At 37.9% G+C, this 17,097-nt stretch overlaps 1 protein-coding gene across 3 annotated transcripts in view; it reads left to right on the forward strand.

Moving 5' to 3' along the window:
• Window positions 1-17,097, forward strand: part of LOC134536724 (putative polypeptide N-acetylgalactosaminyltransferase 10) — a 93,327-nt gene that overhangs the window by 57,485 nt on the left and 18,745 nt on the right. The gene's annotated exons all lie outside the window — the stretch shown is intronic.

Raw genomic sequence — 17,097 nt, forward strand, 5'->3', positions numbered from 1 at the left:
TTGTTATTTATTAATAATTTAGAAATTAAAGAGTCGATCATACTAACATTTTTAACTAAGCAAATCGCATCCTGGAAGATTTTTATCTACGTAAGCAGCAAAAATCACTTGCAGTTAGGAAACTTTTATTCTTTCAGAGTAAAATTCAGTCTGGAATTACCATACATTAAAAACCTTAGTTTTCTGGAGCAAAAAACGTCCCAGCACGAGCGACTAACACTGCTGCACACACACTACGCATCTTGAAATACATCAGTGGTCAGACTATTGTACCAGACACTCAAAATATACACATTTAAACCTTTAAAAAAAAACACACAGACAATATTTATGAAGTGATTTTGACGCTACACTCAACATATTTATGTAACATGTAGTCAAATTTCTATAAAAAATATATTTTTCTTACCTTTTATGATTAAAATTACCAATTTAATAATAGGACGTTTAAACATTGAGGTGTTTATCACAGTTTCCATGTAGGACATTCTTTTATATTACTTTGGTGCCATAATGAGAACCGGCTTAAAAAAGTATTAAAGTTATTAAATTTACGAAACATTTTTGTGGATCATTGTAGAAATTATCATCAAGGACTCAACTGCTCATTATTGGTGTGATCACAAGGTTTCATCAGTAAACTTTTGACGTGTTACTAAGAAATGTTCATTCTACTACTGTACAAAATTTTTGCTTTGGGATAATTTTCCATGTATTAAAAATGTTTGTTTCTTAACAGCGAAATTCGTCCCGACCCGAGCCTACTTCGACAACCTCGCAGTAGTATACACTACGCGGCTCGGATCGCTTTAGTGGTCAGACTAATTGTATGAGACACTTAAAAAATATACCAATTTAAAGATGAATAAATATGCAACAACGTTTACTTTAAGCGATTTCCACGTTGGGCTCTTTAAGTTTATGTAAGATGTATTTATATTTCCTTAAAATTGAATGAAAGTGAATTCGTTAACTTTAATGATTTAAAAGGTATATTTTATAGAAACATGTTAAAACTTTGTGCTTTTTATCACTATCCTCATATAGGGCAATGTTTCTAGATTATTTTGGGTTCCATACTGACGGTCTACTCCATAAAGTGCATTTGCAATATCCATTATTGTGGATCGTTGCATAAAATTGTCATTTTGGACTTAACTGCCCGTTTTTGGTGTGACGCACAAGGTTTGCGGCAGTACTTAAACTTTTGACGTGTTACTAAGAATTTTCATTCTACTACTGTACAAATTTTCGGCTTTGGGATAATTTTCCATGTATTAAAAACCTTTGTTTCTTCACAGCGAAATTCGTCCCGACCCGAGCCTACTTCGGCAACCTCGCAGTAGTATACACTACGCGGCTCGGATCGCTTTAGTGGTCAGACACATTGTACCAGGCTCTCAACAAATAAACTAATTTAAAATTTAAGAATTAAATCATGATCGTAAAATGGCTGCCATGGTGATTTGCGAATTTATGGAGAAATAAAAGCAGTTAAAATCTTATGTAGTTTCCAAGAGACATTATTACATCACCAATCATCTAAAGTAACAGGTTTACAAAATTTCAACATATTCAGTAACTAGTCAGTTTTTTTTCAAATGTGTTAGTATTAACAATCTGGACCATATCTAGTCTGTGAGGTCTGTATTGTTACAGACTATCTGTATTCCGGTATTTGGATTTATGATTCGCTTTCAATGTCTATTAAAATATACCTAATGCTGATTGCAGGAATATTTCTACTCGATTTCAAAGTTATAATTCCTGAACATGTGTAGCAGACACATTTCAATGTAACACTTACTGATTTTCGAGTTGTGTTGAGGTTTCACATGCGTGGCCCCTGCTCTGGTAACAATGAGTCATCACAACCGGTGCCGTCTGTACGAGCGTCTTCACAAGTTATCCTGAAATATGTTCTTAAATATTAATTCAAGTGAATTCTTAAAATCCTACACACCTTATCTTAAGTGTCGTAAATGAATCGTTATATTTTATAAATCCATATAATATAGGAGCCATAATGGCGCGAAGCAATGGACGCGATACGAATAATATTTTTTTTTTTTTACCAACCACTACATCAGTAAATATTTGTGGTTTCCATTCGCTATGAAATTAAGCATGTAACATGCTTCTTCAATTCGGCCACAGTTAAATGGGAGTCTCTGAATCACTGAAAACTTCTCAACAAAATCAACGATGAATCACAGGCATTACAACAAACAGTTGTCACAAGTCAAGTAGGCAATGAGCAGGTGACATTTTTCGAGTTCGTAGAGGATTGTTGAGACTATCCTACAGGTCAATGGCAACGCGCCCTTACGCGCATGGTTAATACCCCGCATGAGTAGAGTGTAAAGGCGTAAGCCTGAGACACATCTAGGTCCTCATCTAACCGCGCACACTTAGATTTAACTCAGGATAGGGTGAAAAATATTTACTAATTTTGCAGTCCTAACAGTCACCAACGAATAGCCAGCATAATAAATAAATAAGCTCACGAATATTGTTCGTGAATGAAGGCGAAGCTGATACTTTGGAAACGTTACCAGCAGATATTAAATAATTTTTAACTATTATTTACGTAGCTTACTTCTTAAAACAGCATTCATGTAAACTGATTTTGTGTGAGACTATGTTGAGTGTTTTCTGCTACACTTAGTTTTCTGAAAAAAGTCTATTGTGGCTTAATAAACTTGTTAACATTGGTGCCTGTCATAAAAAAAAACTCAAACGTAATTATACGGATACATGTTGAGTATAGTTAATGAATGGTTCACGCATTTCTGAAAAAACAAAAAAAAAAAACATGTTTAAAATTTTACACATCTTTTTGTTGTCGCATCACGTCCATCGCGTTGTACATACGCAACTCTGAAAAATAAATATAAATGGTAAAAAAAGCTATAATAAAATAATCTCGTATCTTTCTTTATTCTTTTTTCTAAGCGCTCTAATGGTTTTCGATAGTTTTGTTCTTTTGTGTACGCTGCTTGGTGGAGGTTTCTTCTGCATTTTATTCCTGAATAAATCTCATGCTTACAACAAAAAACATCTAGCTAAATCACTGTGCTAAATAATAACAGAGAATAACCATTCAATTATACGCCGAGCTATACCAAACACGTTCTCTTATCTACTGAAAATGAGTACGTTGACCTTCATATCAGTTTCCCGCGAAATCCCGTCTCCCCTTCGTAAACAGCAGACAGTTGTGGCTGGGTGGGAACGAGCTGCAAAAAGTTTGGAAAACTGTCGCAAGGTGTCACTACTGTCCAGCGCGCTCCATAATTCCTCGTATCCGAGCTTGCACGCTGCTCAAATTTCTACAGCTACATTTTTACTTTAGGTCCGACTGCAATAAGCTAAAGACTAAAATAAAGTCAATCATTCAGCCGACATATATGTAGGCGTTTGAATTACAAATGAAAACGCGAATGTTATTAAATTCGCAAATGAATATCATGTAATTTCGTAGCAGCTTATTTATTAAAATTCAAATTGTAAATACGTTAAATTAATAATGATTACAGATAAAATAATGGCCACAGTCATATCTCCCGTGTCTGAAAATTTATCTGCGAAAGTTTTACCACTTAATTCTTTATAGTTTTTTAATAAAGCTTGAATTTAAAAAATTCCCGAAAATCAGCAATAACTTAATTAAAATAAAAAAATAAAAAAATAAATTTTACACCAGAATGGTTCAAATCTTCTCTAGCAGCTGAATCATTAACAAATATATTGTTTTTTTAATACGATGCTGGTGCACCAATCCCCTTAACGTACGGCAGTGATTTGATCTTCAAAAATACATGTCAAGGGAAATTTTAGTTTATACTAGCTATTGCAGTATGCTTACAAATATAAAGGTTTTTAATCAAGTGATTTAGTAATAGATTTAAAACTCTTTTAACAATATATAGAGACCTGCAAAATTTGCGAATTCATTCGGTGATAGGCTAGAATTCAAACACATATACCTCTTAGATAATTTTGCTATTGGCTTACTGTTCATCTGGACGAATCTCAACCAGTTATAAACCCTCAACCAAAGAAGGATCTAAACACAGACAAACCAGCTGAGACGACTTACAAGTCTGCAGCCAATGAACTTACGTTATTTGTCCGAGTGTACAGGGGTATGTGCAGTCTATCCTGAAGGCCATCGAAACCGCGAATTTTTCAGGTCTCTAACAATATACAGTTTTATTACGGTTGTTATAACAACCATATAGGATTGGAAAAACCATTTATTAAATTTAATAAAGAAAAAGACAACAGCCTACATATTTAAAACAAAAAAGTAGTATGTAGTTGCATAATATGTTGTTTTAAAACTAATAAAAAATAAGGGCAAATTTGTAATTTTATGATACTTGGCGGAAACTGGTAAAGGCAGGGGGGATGTTGACTAAATATTATCAGCCCAGAATGCTAACTACATGAAATCGGGGCCTGGTCGTACATTGTTCCAGCAGGACAGAAGCAATAGTGTTATTTTAATATGGCATCTTTTCCTTTTTCTCCCCACCACTTTAGGGGATCATCACTTCTTTGTATAACAGGCATACTGAAATAGCAATCAGTTTCTGATGACATGATCTGGTTACTTGATTCGCTCTCAGCAAGTTCGTCAAAAACACTCCAGAGAGAAGTAGAACTCTAAGCCAACTCACTGGTACCTGCAGTTGTTACTGAAAGAAAAAGAAACACCACATTCTTACACAATGCTATAGTGGCTTTTGTATAAATAAAATAACTAGGCCTACAAATAAATTAAACAATACCTGGTTGTGCCGTTGCCTGTGTGATTTCTTTTACTTGTTTATCCAGGTGGTTACGTGCCAAAAGTTTTTCTTCCGTTGGAATTACAACAGCCTTAAACCTCGGGTCTACTAACATTGCAGTATAGTATGGCTCTTTTCGATCGTAGCATGGAAATCGTGCTTGGAGAGCCAGAAGTACCTCATTTGCAAACTCCCATCCCTGTTTTGCATTGGTGTTGATGTTGTAACCAGTACAACTGTTTACAGTTATATATTATTATTTTTATTATGATTGTAATATTAATTGTATATTCCATGAGCGAATATTATGTATTTAATTGTTTTGATTGTAAAGAGGACAACCAAGGCATAACAAATATGACACATCTTATTACCATAGACGACACACTTTCAACTTCAGGGTCTTCTAAGAATTATTCCTTGGAAACTTTATTCATTTGGTCTTAGTTCGATTCTTTTACACTCCAACATCCACGTTTTTATTTCACTATGCAGCTTATTCTGTTTGCTGATATCGATAGCTCCTTGGTTGCTAGGGACTGCCAGTAAATAGATATTAGGAGGAAGAAGAGAGACGCCATCGCCATCTTGCGGAAAGAAGACGTTTCTCGGGCTGGGGCGAACCAAAGCCTTGGTTGCCGCCCGAGAAATAGAAGATTTCGCGTCATCCGCGATCGTGTCCTGCTTAGAATTCTCCTCTCTACGAGTTGAGAGAATTGTATCTGGATTAAATAAATCCTAGATAGGGAGTATCGGCGATTACGAGTGCCAACTTCCGCGTCGGTCCCGTTTTCGTCTCGTAGTGGTTCCAAACATCTGAGGGCAGCGCCAGCTGAGATTCGACCACGAAGATTGGTGAGACCAATCCAGAATTAGACCAGACTTTCCAGGACGAGAGGGATGTCGAGTCTTCAGCTGATACCCGGCGACCTCAGCCATCCTGTAGTTCGCTAATTACAGAATTACAGCATCCAGAGTTCCAGTGTAGCAGGAGACCACCTGGAGGTCCTGTGAAGAGAGCCTCAAGCCTCCGACAGCGTATAGCTAGACCCGGCAGTATATTCAACGTGTTCTAGTGACGTCATTTGCATCTAATTTCCGACACTAAGATTTGACACCTTGGTTGTTTCTCAATTAATCTCATTTTAAACGTAACTTCACACCAATATTTAAGAACCATTAAAATCATATGTTTTTCAATTATTATTATTTCTAGAGATGTACGAACCTGCAAATTTTTAAGTCGAGTCGAGTCGAGTCGAATTTTACAATAATTAGTTCGAGTCGATTCGAGTCGAGTTTGTAGATCATAAATTCGAGTCGAGTCGATTCGAGTCTGAATTTTTATTTGAATCTTTAACACTTAAGTCGAGCTTGAATATTTGCACTTTATTGCTAAGAGTCCTTAGATGGTTGTCTTGTTATATCATGGCCCACTTAATCAAATATATTTAAAATACAAGTATTAATACAAATAATTCATTTAGGTTAAATTCTTAACTGATATAATACAATTTAATAATTGAGGTATAGAGCATAGAATAAAAGTATTTTCGGAATTTTTAAATTTTATTTAACAAATATCGCCCAACTGTGACAATTAAAAAATTCGATATCTCCTAAAGTATTTGGAATTTCTTATATCCGCCGGCGTTAATGAAAAGAGGAATTTAAAGAGCATATAATAAAAGTATTTTCAGATTTTTAACATTTTTTTTTTTTTTTCGCAAATACCGCTCAACTACATATTTACCTTATTTTGAACCGAACGAGTTATCTGCGGCCTGTAGCATTCACGAGTCAATAAAAAAAAAATAATATAATTTAGGCTTGTTGGCGCGAAGGTTAGGGTAAGTTTCACACAATCATTAGAACATTTTTGAAAACTTTCACTTATGGGAAGTGTAAGGCCGTGCTACAATTGGCGCAACATTACAATAAACGTTCCCATAACAAATATAATACATTTAAAGATTATTGCTACAACACTAACGCCGTTACGTTGCCGGCCAATCGCAAGCTGGCACTTCCAACCAATACATGCTTTTGTATTTGTATTGAGTAGTTACACTTTATAAAATACTTTATACTTCATAATTAATTTTAACTTGCCACTTAACTTGGATAGCAAACAATTATACAAAACGCAATCTCGCCGAACGTAATAGTGTAAACAAACACGGAAAAAAAATTCATGTTCGCCAACCTATACTTCCTAAAATTAGTGGAGCAAAGTTTTTTAAATGCCATTTCGTGATTGGTGGCGTTCGCAAACATGCGCACAAATATAACGCTACCGTTAATTTATTATTGTAACGTTGCGCCGATTGTAGCATGGATTTACTAAAAAAAAGTAATATTTCTGCCGATATTATGATTATAAAATTTAATTCGTGTTTTGTTTATTAAAAATGTGTTCGTCTTCTTTGCTATGTGGTCACACCTGTTAAGTTGGCAATATGTAAAACTAAAATATAAATAATATGGCCGATTGTCGTCATTGTAAGTACGTGTTTCGGTCTTACGTACGTAATTTTTAGTGTCGGTCGAAGTCACGTAAGGAGATATTAAGAATTTATTGTAATTCAATTTTATTATATTTTATCATCGAGTTTTACCCGAATTTCCTTTCGAGTTTCGCCCCGTCGAGTAAAATAAACTCGAATGCCGAGCCGAGCCAAGCTGATGCTACTCGCTCGACTCGACTCGAATTTTCGAGTCTCGGCCCATCACTAATTATTTCATTTATATGCAAATTTCCACTATTCACGTAACACCACTAAATTTCCTTTTTATAATTACTCTCCATACAGTAACCCAGGGCAGTAACGTGCTAGCTGGACTATCAGTCTGGGCAGACCATCCAGCAGTAGCGGTCCTGGTATTTACTGCAACGAGGGTAGGCGCCAAGAACCCCGTGAGAACACATTAATACTACAGCAAGGAGGTTTATTACAGTGGCTACCACAACTAGGGGCCATAAAGCATAAAGTTTTACTTTCAGTGGCACCCATTGTCGTGGGGCCTGTAGTAGCAAGATTCAACTTTCAGCGGCGATCCAACTTAAGGGCTTCGACGAGGGTCGACACACACTGGACGAGCTACATAAAGCGTTTTTTTGTGTAGTTTGCTGTAGAGTATAATAACAGTACGTCGGAAGCACTACAAGATGGCCGACGAAGGTATGTATTTCCTGAGGCACAAAAAGACCAGCTCTGACAAGGAGGAAACGTCAGTCGAGGTCCAGAAAGAAATGCTAGGCTGTGTTGAAAACGAAAACAAAGAGGATACACCCACACTAAGAATTGAGGCAGTTCAGGAAATTAGCTTTGCTCCCGAACCCGCGCGCATAGAGGAAAGTAACGCTTCCGAACCAGTTGTGCAGGGGGCTAAAGAAAACACGAATAATATTTCCATGGAGGATTTGATGAGAGCCTTGAATGTGGTTACTATACAAATTAATACTGCGTTAGAATCCCAGCGTGTAGAAGTAACCGAACATCTGTCTAACGAAATGGCTAGACAAATTAATACTGCGTTAGAATCCCAGCGTGTAGAAGTAACCAAACATCTGTCTAGCGAAATGACAAGGCAGAGGTCGGAAGCGGCAGAACAGAACAGGTTACAACATCTTGAATTGATAGACAAAGTAGAAGCTAAAATTGGTGACGTAACCAGACAACTAGCGACACAAATTCGCGACACGCAGGAGGAAGTTCATAACATTCGCGAAACGGTAATGAACAGATTTGAGGAAATTGATGCGCAAGTAACCGAGTTATAACAACACGTTATCAACACGGAAACTATGTGCATAGAGGTCGCAAAACGTGCTGCAGAGGAACAGTTCAACCATTACGTTCAGCTTAGCGAAACACAATTCGCGAACGTAAATACCGCGCTACAACGACATGAAGCGAGTAGTGCAGACGACATTCGAACCGTGAACAGAAAATTGATCCAGCTCGAGAACTGCGTGCAGCATTTGTCATTGTCTGGAGCGGCAGCGCATACACAGATAAACGTTGGCACAACAAGCGCGTCTGCGGCGGAAACGATGACGTCAGCGCAGCGAGACCCGTCCGCGTCGTCACACCAGGCTACGCCTACTTACCGTTCACAAGACGTGATTACCAACACTGCAACCGGACAACAAGTAATATTAGTGGATACAGCAGCCTTAAACCACCCTGCTAGGCATTGGTCAGAGGAAATGCCTGTATTTTCCTCAAAATCCACGGAAAATCCACGTAAATTTATAAAATTATTTGAAGAATACGCGGAAAGATTCAATCTTTCGGACACAGAAAAATTGTGATGTTTGAACAACTGCTTGAAAAGTACCGCATATTATTGGTGGGAAGTTCACCAAACTTCCATATCATCATTTGGACAGTTTAAAGCAGCTTTCCTACAACAACACTGGAGCTTAAAAATTCAGGGGAATTTACGCGCTCAGTTACACGGCGAAAAGTATGATCCTAAGAAAAACAAAACACTCGAGGCTCATTTAAGCGACATGTTCGAGCGTACCCGCTATCTAGACGTTGTCATGAGCGACGATGAATTTGTGGCAATGATTCTAGGCCAACTTCCGATGCGCTACCAATTACATCTGACAGGTAGAAGCTTTGACGGCATAGCAGATTTCAGGGAACAGCTACTCGCATATGACAGGCTCGACCGTCAGAATAGAAGTAGCCAGCGAGAGGAAACGGAAAGATCACCGGTAAACAGACAACCACCGCTGTATCAGCCTTGGAATCAGCGGCGTAATGAAAATTATCCGGACAATAACCAACGTAAACAGCCGCACGTGAACAGTCTAATTTGGGGCAAGAATAAGCCGGCCCATAGACGAAACACTTGGTATTCAGGCCGTAACAACAACGATGTTTACCATAGAGGTTCGAAGTCACGCGAGTTTGAACGCTCAAAACACAACCGCTCGTGGCGTAACAGCGAGGAACGCGGAGAATACAGACGTGGAGGAATTATTTATGACTCAACGCCTAGGCGAGAAGGCAGGGGCGAACAGTCTAGAACCCTGCCTACCTCACCGAGACGGCCACCCAGGTCGCCGCGCTATAAGGACGACAGACATTCGCCCAAATATTCTAGTAAGAACTACGACAACTCGAAACATTATTACGAAAATCGAGGAGAGGCGAAGTCATCCGGTAGTCCGCGGAACCGACAGCCACACAAACCAAACTCCCCTAGCAAGTTATCGGTTAACCAACTGAGAAGTGAAGCCGCCGGTAATGAAGCTATTCAATTCTCACAGAATACATTCCAGAATCAACCTTCATCTTCATCACAGTACGCAGGGTATTTTGCGAGACAAGAACCCGTCAATCCTATCACCTACTATGCAAATCCACAAGGCATAGAACCGATACTGGCTAAGTCTACGTCCAGTATCGTGACGTTTAGCGCCGGTAATCGACATAATTAACACTCCATGAGATTATTACTGTGGAACGATCAGAGGCGTTACCGATTACCATATTACCCGACCACGATAAGAACACGAAAGAACCAGAAACGATAAGCGAAGATATGAGGGAACAAATAGAGAAGTTTGTTACAGCTCGTCTACATCTAGCTGCAGAACGTCGAAGTAAGCTACAGAAGCCGAAACGAATAACGAAGTTAAATATAGGAGACCTAGTGCTTAAACGAACTAATCCTATTAGTGACATGTGGAAACAGGTGACGAAGAAGTTGTTTTTATTATACGAAGGACCATTTCAAGTTTGTGAACGAATAAATGAGAACTGTTACACTCTCAAGGAAACTGACAGTGACAAGGTCATCGGAAGATTTAATTTAACACAGCTAAGGCTTTATAAGCAACCTAAGGCTTAGATACGCTGATCTATAACGTATATGTAATAGTTGATGTTTGGTCAAGTCATCAGTGACATTCGACATGAAGTAGATTTATTGTTTGGCTATAATTAATGTTTATCCCAACAGTAAGGGAGTACTATGTTGCATCGCTAAAACAAGCACGCATGCTTGAGGCTAATTTAGTGTCCACTGTGTCGGAGTACCAGTGAGGACATTTCTGTGCGTAGAGCACTTATCGACGATTTCTGTTGTCCACTGAGCATGTAGGCCAGTGCGGACATTTGTCGCGGATATGCGGTTTTCGTCGTCGATGTTTGTCACACCTATAGGTGGTGTGAATTTTTATTAGCCAGTGCGTAAGATTTGAGCCATGCCACATAATTATTTAATTATTGAAATTATTGAAGAATTTGATATCTACTGTATGTATACGTCATGGAAGATTTGAAGATCATGAAGATAACTCGTAAGATCCAGCAGCGTTCGTCGAGAGGCGTCATCTAAGAGAGAAGAGCCAGCTGTTAGTCAGGCGAAACACGTCACTGTCACATACACAATCATTAATACCTGAGATTCTTTTGAGAGATAGTTCACGTTACCGTTCGTCCTTCAACCAACTTACATATCTGAACACAGCTCTGTCACTATTGCACAGACACATACACTACTTCGTTTCATTTCTCCTAGCTTCGACATTCATATTATTTTCTATTCAGGAATTGTTCCTACCATACACGCTAAGCTAAACAAAGAGATAGTATTTCATTACTCTTGTTATGAATATATGAATCTGATGAGATTTCATTTAACTGAATTTGTCATGTGACACATGCTTCTTACAAAAGAAAAAGCTTGCCTAATGAGCTAATTTTGAGAATCATTACACTCAACCATTAGTATTGAGCTTGTAATAAAGACATTTCAATACTATTATAAACAATTTTGCCTAAGCAGAGAACAACCATTTATTTAAAATATTTTTGTCAGACAAACTAAAGAAAGTGAACACTAGTGAGTGCATTTTCGTCGACAACGAGAAAGTGTTCAAGAACACGAGTGTGTATACGTGATAACTACGTAATGTTTTATTTGTGATTCATAACTTCGTGCATTATATGAACTGAAAACATTGTCAGATATTTTGTCAACGATCTACGAATTTGTCAATAACATTTCTACGTACTTGTGTCTATTGTACATGTTTATTCTCAGCTACAATATTTTATTAATCTTTATCTACAAAAGAAAAAAAAACACTAAATCACTTTATTCAGGACTAAATACTGATGATATGTGATATTGTGTATATATAATTTGAGAATTCGATTTGTTTTAAATAATTAATTGATGTTGATTGAAGAGATAACAACATGTTACCTATTAGTTTAAAAGAAGGGATATGTTTAATTTTATTATCTTGAATATTATGTTATTAATTATTACTTTTATGATATGCTGGTGTAACGGCATGAAATTTATCTCACACAGACTCTGATAGACTTTCAACGAAGATAAGTGAGAAATTTATGAATTGTTATTCAAGAAAAACATAGTCATGTTAACTCAATGTATATTTAGAAAGTTTATTTTGATTTTTCTGGAAGAAAAGATCACAACAAACATTGAAGCGGCTCTGTAACCAGTACAACTGTTTACAGTTATATATTATTATTTTTATTATGATTGTAATATTAATTGTATATTCCATGAGCGAATATTATGTATTTAATTGTTTTGATTGTAAAGAGGACAACCAAGGCATAACAAATATGACACATCTTATTACCATAGACGACACACTTTCAACTTCAGGGTCTTCTAAGAATTATTCCTTGGAAACTTTATTCATTTGGTCTTAGTTCGATTCTTTTACACTCCAACATCCACGTTTTTATTTCACTATGCAGCTTATTCTGTTTGCTGATATCGATAGCTCCTTGGTTGCTAGGGACTGCCAGTAAATAGATATTAGGAGGAAGAAGAGAGACACCATCGCCATCTTGCGGAAAGAAGACGTTTCTCGGGCTGGCGCGAACCAAAGCCTTGGTTGCCGCCCGAGAAATAGAAGATTTTGCGTCATCCGCGATCGTGTCCTGCTTAGAATTCTCCTCTCTACGAGTTGAGAGAATTGTATCTGGATTAAATAAATCCTAGATAGGGAGTATCGGCGACTTCGAGTGCCAACTTCCGCGTCGGTCCCGTTTTCGTCTCGTAGTGGTTCCAAACATCTGAGGGCAGCGCCAGCTGAGATTCGACCACGAAGATTGGTGAGACCAATCCAGAATTAGACCAGACTTTCCAGGACGAGAGGGATGTCGAGTCTTCAGCTGATACCCGGTGACCTCAGCCATCCTGTAGTTCGCTAATTACAGAATTACAGCATCCAGAGTTCCAGTGTAGCAGGAGACCACCTGGAGGTCCTGAGAAGAGAGCCTCAAGCCTCCGACAGCGTATAGCTAGACCCGGCAGTATATTCAACGTGTTCTAGTGACGTCATTTGCATCTAATTTCCGACACCTAGATTTGACACCTTGGTTGTTTCTCAATTAATCTCATTTTAAACGTAACTTCACACCAATATTTAAGAACCATTAAAATCATATGTTTTTCAATTATTATTATTTCATTTATATGCAAATTTCCACTATTCACGTAACACCACTAAATTTCCTTTTTATAATTACTCTCCATACAGTAACCCAGGGCAGTGACGTGCTAGCTGGACTATCAGTCTGGGCAGACCATCCAGCAGTAGCGGTCCTGGTATTTACTGCAACGAGGGTAGGCGCCAAGAACCCCGTGAGAACACATCAATACAATAGCAAGGAGGTTTATTACAGTGGCTACCACAACTAGGGGCCATAAAGCATAAAGTTTTACTTTCAGTGGCACCCATTGTCGTGGGGCCTGTAGTAGCAAGATTCAACTTTCAATGTAGGCCTACAGACAATTTTTTAGAGAAAAAATGACCGGAATGACCATTGATGCTGATGGTGAACGTTCACCACAAAGTTGGGTTGTAGCATCATACAATGGTTGCAATATATTAATGTAAGAGTCAATAAGGTTCCATTCACTCAACTGCAGATTGTCCATGTTCAGTGTTGGTAAGTGATGAGAAAGAGGTATCTTGTTGTCAAACAATCTCTTCAGCATTAAAAACTCTGAATTCCATCTTGTCTGACAGTCTTGAATCAAGTTTAGTACCGGCAGATCTAGTTCTTCTTGAATTCGATGCAACTGTTCAGTTGCTCGCGCACTGTGTTTGTATCGTCCAACAATCGAACGTGACTTTTTCAGTACCTCTTTGATCTCACATGTTACTTTAACAGCATCTTGCAATACAAGCTGCAGTGTATGTGCAAAGCACTGCAGCTGCGTAAACTTAAGTTTGCATAGTGAAAGTCCCAACTTAAGGTTTCGTCCATTATCTCTCACAATGTACATGTCCACTTTGTCCCCTGCATTTTCTAAGTCCCATTCATTGAAGCACTCTACTAGTTTCTCACTAATTGCTTCACCAGTGTGTCCACCAGGAAAGCTGTAACACCCTAAACAGTACTTCTTCATGTCGAAATCTTCAATAAAATGACATGTCAGCGACATGAATGCTTCGTTGCTAGCAGATGTCCACAAATCACAAGTGAATGATAAAGAAGCAATTTTGGATAAACTTATTGCATTGGCAATATGTTCAGACATTTTTGCCTTTGTTTTGTTGTACAGTTCAGGTATTACTCTTCTTGAAAAAGTGTTACGAGATGGCACTGAATAAAGTGGTTGAGCTATTTTAAGGACTTTTTGAAATTTATGATTTTCCACTGTACTGTATGGCAACATAGCATCAGCTATCCATTCCCCAATACAGTTTGTCAGTGAAATGGCCCTTTCATGTGTTGAAGGCCATTTGTAAGCTTCGTCTAAGCGAAGTTGCTTCTTTGTTGGTTCTAAAGTTTTTTCCCCAATATTTCTGCCTTTCCGTGTTGCTTCTATCTGTTCAAGTTCTTTTTTCAAATTTGGATGTTGCATCAGATGTCGAAGCAACCCAGATGTGCTACCAAAATTGGTTTTTAAAACCTTTTTGCATTGTTTACACTGTGCAGACACATTATCTGGCATTTTTTGGTAAAAAGACCTGATAGGAGTTTTTAATTTGGTGTGGCGACTTTCCATGATGAAATTCACGTACGTAAACACACACACCTTATGTAAACAACTTCACACTAAAATACTCGCCAACACAGATAATATCACAATGCGTTTAAAACCGGAGTAAAATACATTGAATATCTTGTTCTGTAGAGAAAGGAACCTGAATCTCTGGCGCTCGGCTTTGTGTGTGGAACAGCATCGGTGACAAACTTTACGATATGTAAATATTTAGAAATAACATTTCACCACAGTTTCTCTCAACGCCTATCTTTGCTTTCACCGTCGTTTGTCCTAAACACCAAATTTATGAACGTTCAAATACATTTCGATGTAATATACATCAGTGTCGCCAACGTCTTTCCGCAATATTTCTTATTCGTTAAAACGAACATCACCGAACATGCACGAAGACGCCATATTTACAAGACTTTGAACGTTCACATCACCAAACGTTTTACTCATGGCCGTATGGTACACCTTGGCAAGTGGCACAAAAAAATGTTTACAATGGCAAACGAAGCTGAGAAATTGCCGTGGCCACAAACGCACGTAGTAAAGTAAACTAAATACAGGTTACACAATTCGCTTTACTTTTATTGTTCCGTCTAAACTTGTGTCACGGTTAGCTATAAAATGGAGCGCTAATGCAACATTAATTGCGGGAAATGCTTTGCATTAAACGGGAAAATAATGCATTAAAACTATAGGGAAAATGACGGTGCCAGTGAAAAAAAAATACGTTAATTACGCAAATTCGTATATCTCAGGTACGTAAAAATGAGGTTCTACTGTAATCACAGAAAACTTATGTTCCGTTACGAAGACACCTAAAGATTTTATCAGAAAAATTATCAATATACATTTTCGGGAAATATTACTTTCCCGAATAATTTCGGGAAAAATTCATTCCCGAAATTTCCCGAAAAATCGGGATCCCGCCCAGCTCTACTCTAAACCAGTCCTCACGGCGTGCCATCTCAGTGCTTTTTGTCCTGGCACACAACTTCTTCATTTCTGATTTGTTGTTAAAATTTATTGAACGTTTGTTTTGCTAAATGAAAGCTTTTCAGACTGTTAGGAAACGGCTGTCCCGTAGGACACAAGCGTGAATTATTCCCACAGTTTCTTCACAAACAGAAGTGGAAGGGCATCCTGAACGAGAATCATCTTTGAAGTCTTCTCAGCCCTTCTGAAACCTTTTCAAACACTTGTTGACGGTTGGTTCCTTCAAAACATCTTCTCCATAAACTGGGCTCAAAGGCTTGATTATTTCGTGGCCATTCTTACCCAGTTTCGTGAGAAATTTGATGTTGATTCGCTTCACTTCAACAAGAGAAACCTCCAAGCAGACAGCTTGTGAAAAACAGGCAAGTTAGACCAAGCACGTGACGACCCAAGTGACTCAGAGTGGCCGGGCTCAGACTGAGTGTGGTGGGATGGCCATGAGATGTGGCATCCCTTCTCATCGCCCTCAGGCATATATAGGAATTATTTATACAAACCATCCGGACAAACTTCTTAAAGCTTTTAGAATGTAATGCAATTAAAAAATTATTGATCGTTTTACTAGAGGCTTGCTGCACAACAAGTAAAACCTTTATCTGTTGTATTTTAGCAACCAGCACACAATTAAGATGTGTGTGGGCAAACATGTGCAGCCTTTGCTTTAGGGCACAGCTAACTTGAGAAAAGTGGTAGGTGCAGAAATAAAAATACCTAAACTCTGAAGTTGGCAGGATCACAAACAGCTTACAATATAAAATTAAACTGCTCAGTTAATCATGTGTTTTTTCCTAACAATTCCTTTAATGATTTCTTAACCATTCATCCTGTCTGAGGTCTCACTTTTTTTAAAGCCTGAGTCATGATCACAGGCTTAATGAACACCAGCAGGTAGTACATTGCAATAATAGCGCAGGTTGCTTTCTTTTATATATGCCAAGAACAATATGTACTTTAATTGCGATAAATGTAACTTGTAAACAATTAAACAACGGACACGAAACAAGAAAAAATATTTTCCTAGAACCACAGATACAGAAGTACACTTCTTAGTCAAATGTTTGCTGTTTATTAAACTAAACACAACATAGTGAACTCAAAATATTTAACGAACTATCAATTGTGTATAGTGTGTGTCATCTTAAGTTTGCAGTGTGCATTTAAATGGACATTTACTATCTTTTTTCAATGCACAAATTCTGCCATGTTTCTGCCTTGTTTCTGTGTGCTCTGTTGCCAGATATACACCATAGCACACAAAAGTTTTAGACACAACTTTGTAATATAATGA

This window comes from Bacillus rossius, chromosome 11 (genome assembly GCF_032445375.1).
Source record: "Bacillus rossius redtenbacheri isolate Brsri chromosome 11, Brsri_v3, whole genome shotgun sequence".
NCBI lineage: Eukaryota > Metazoa > Arthropoda > Insecta > Phasmatodea > Bacillidae > Bacillus > Bacillus rossius.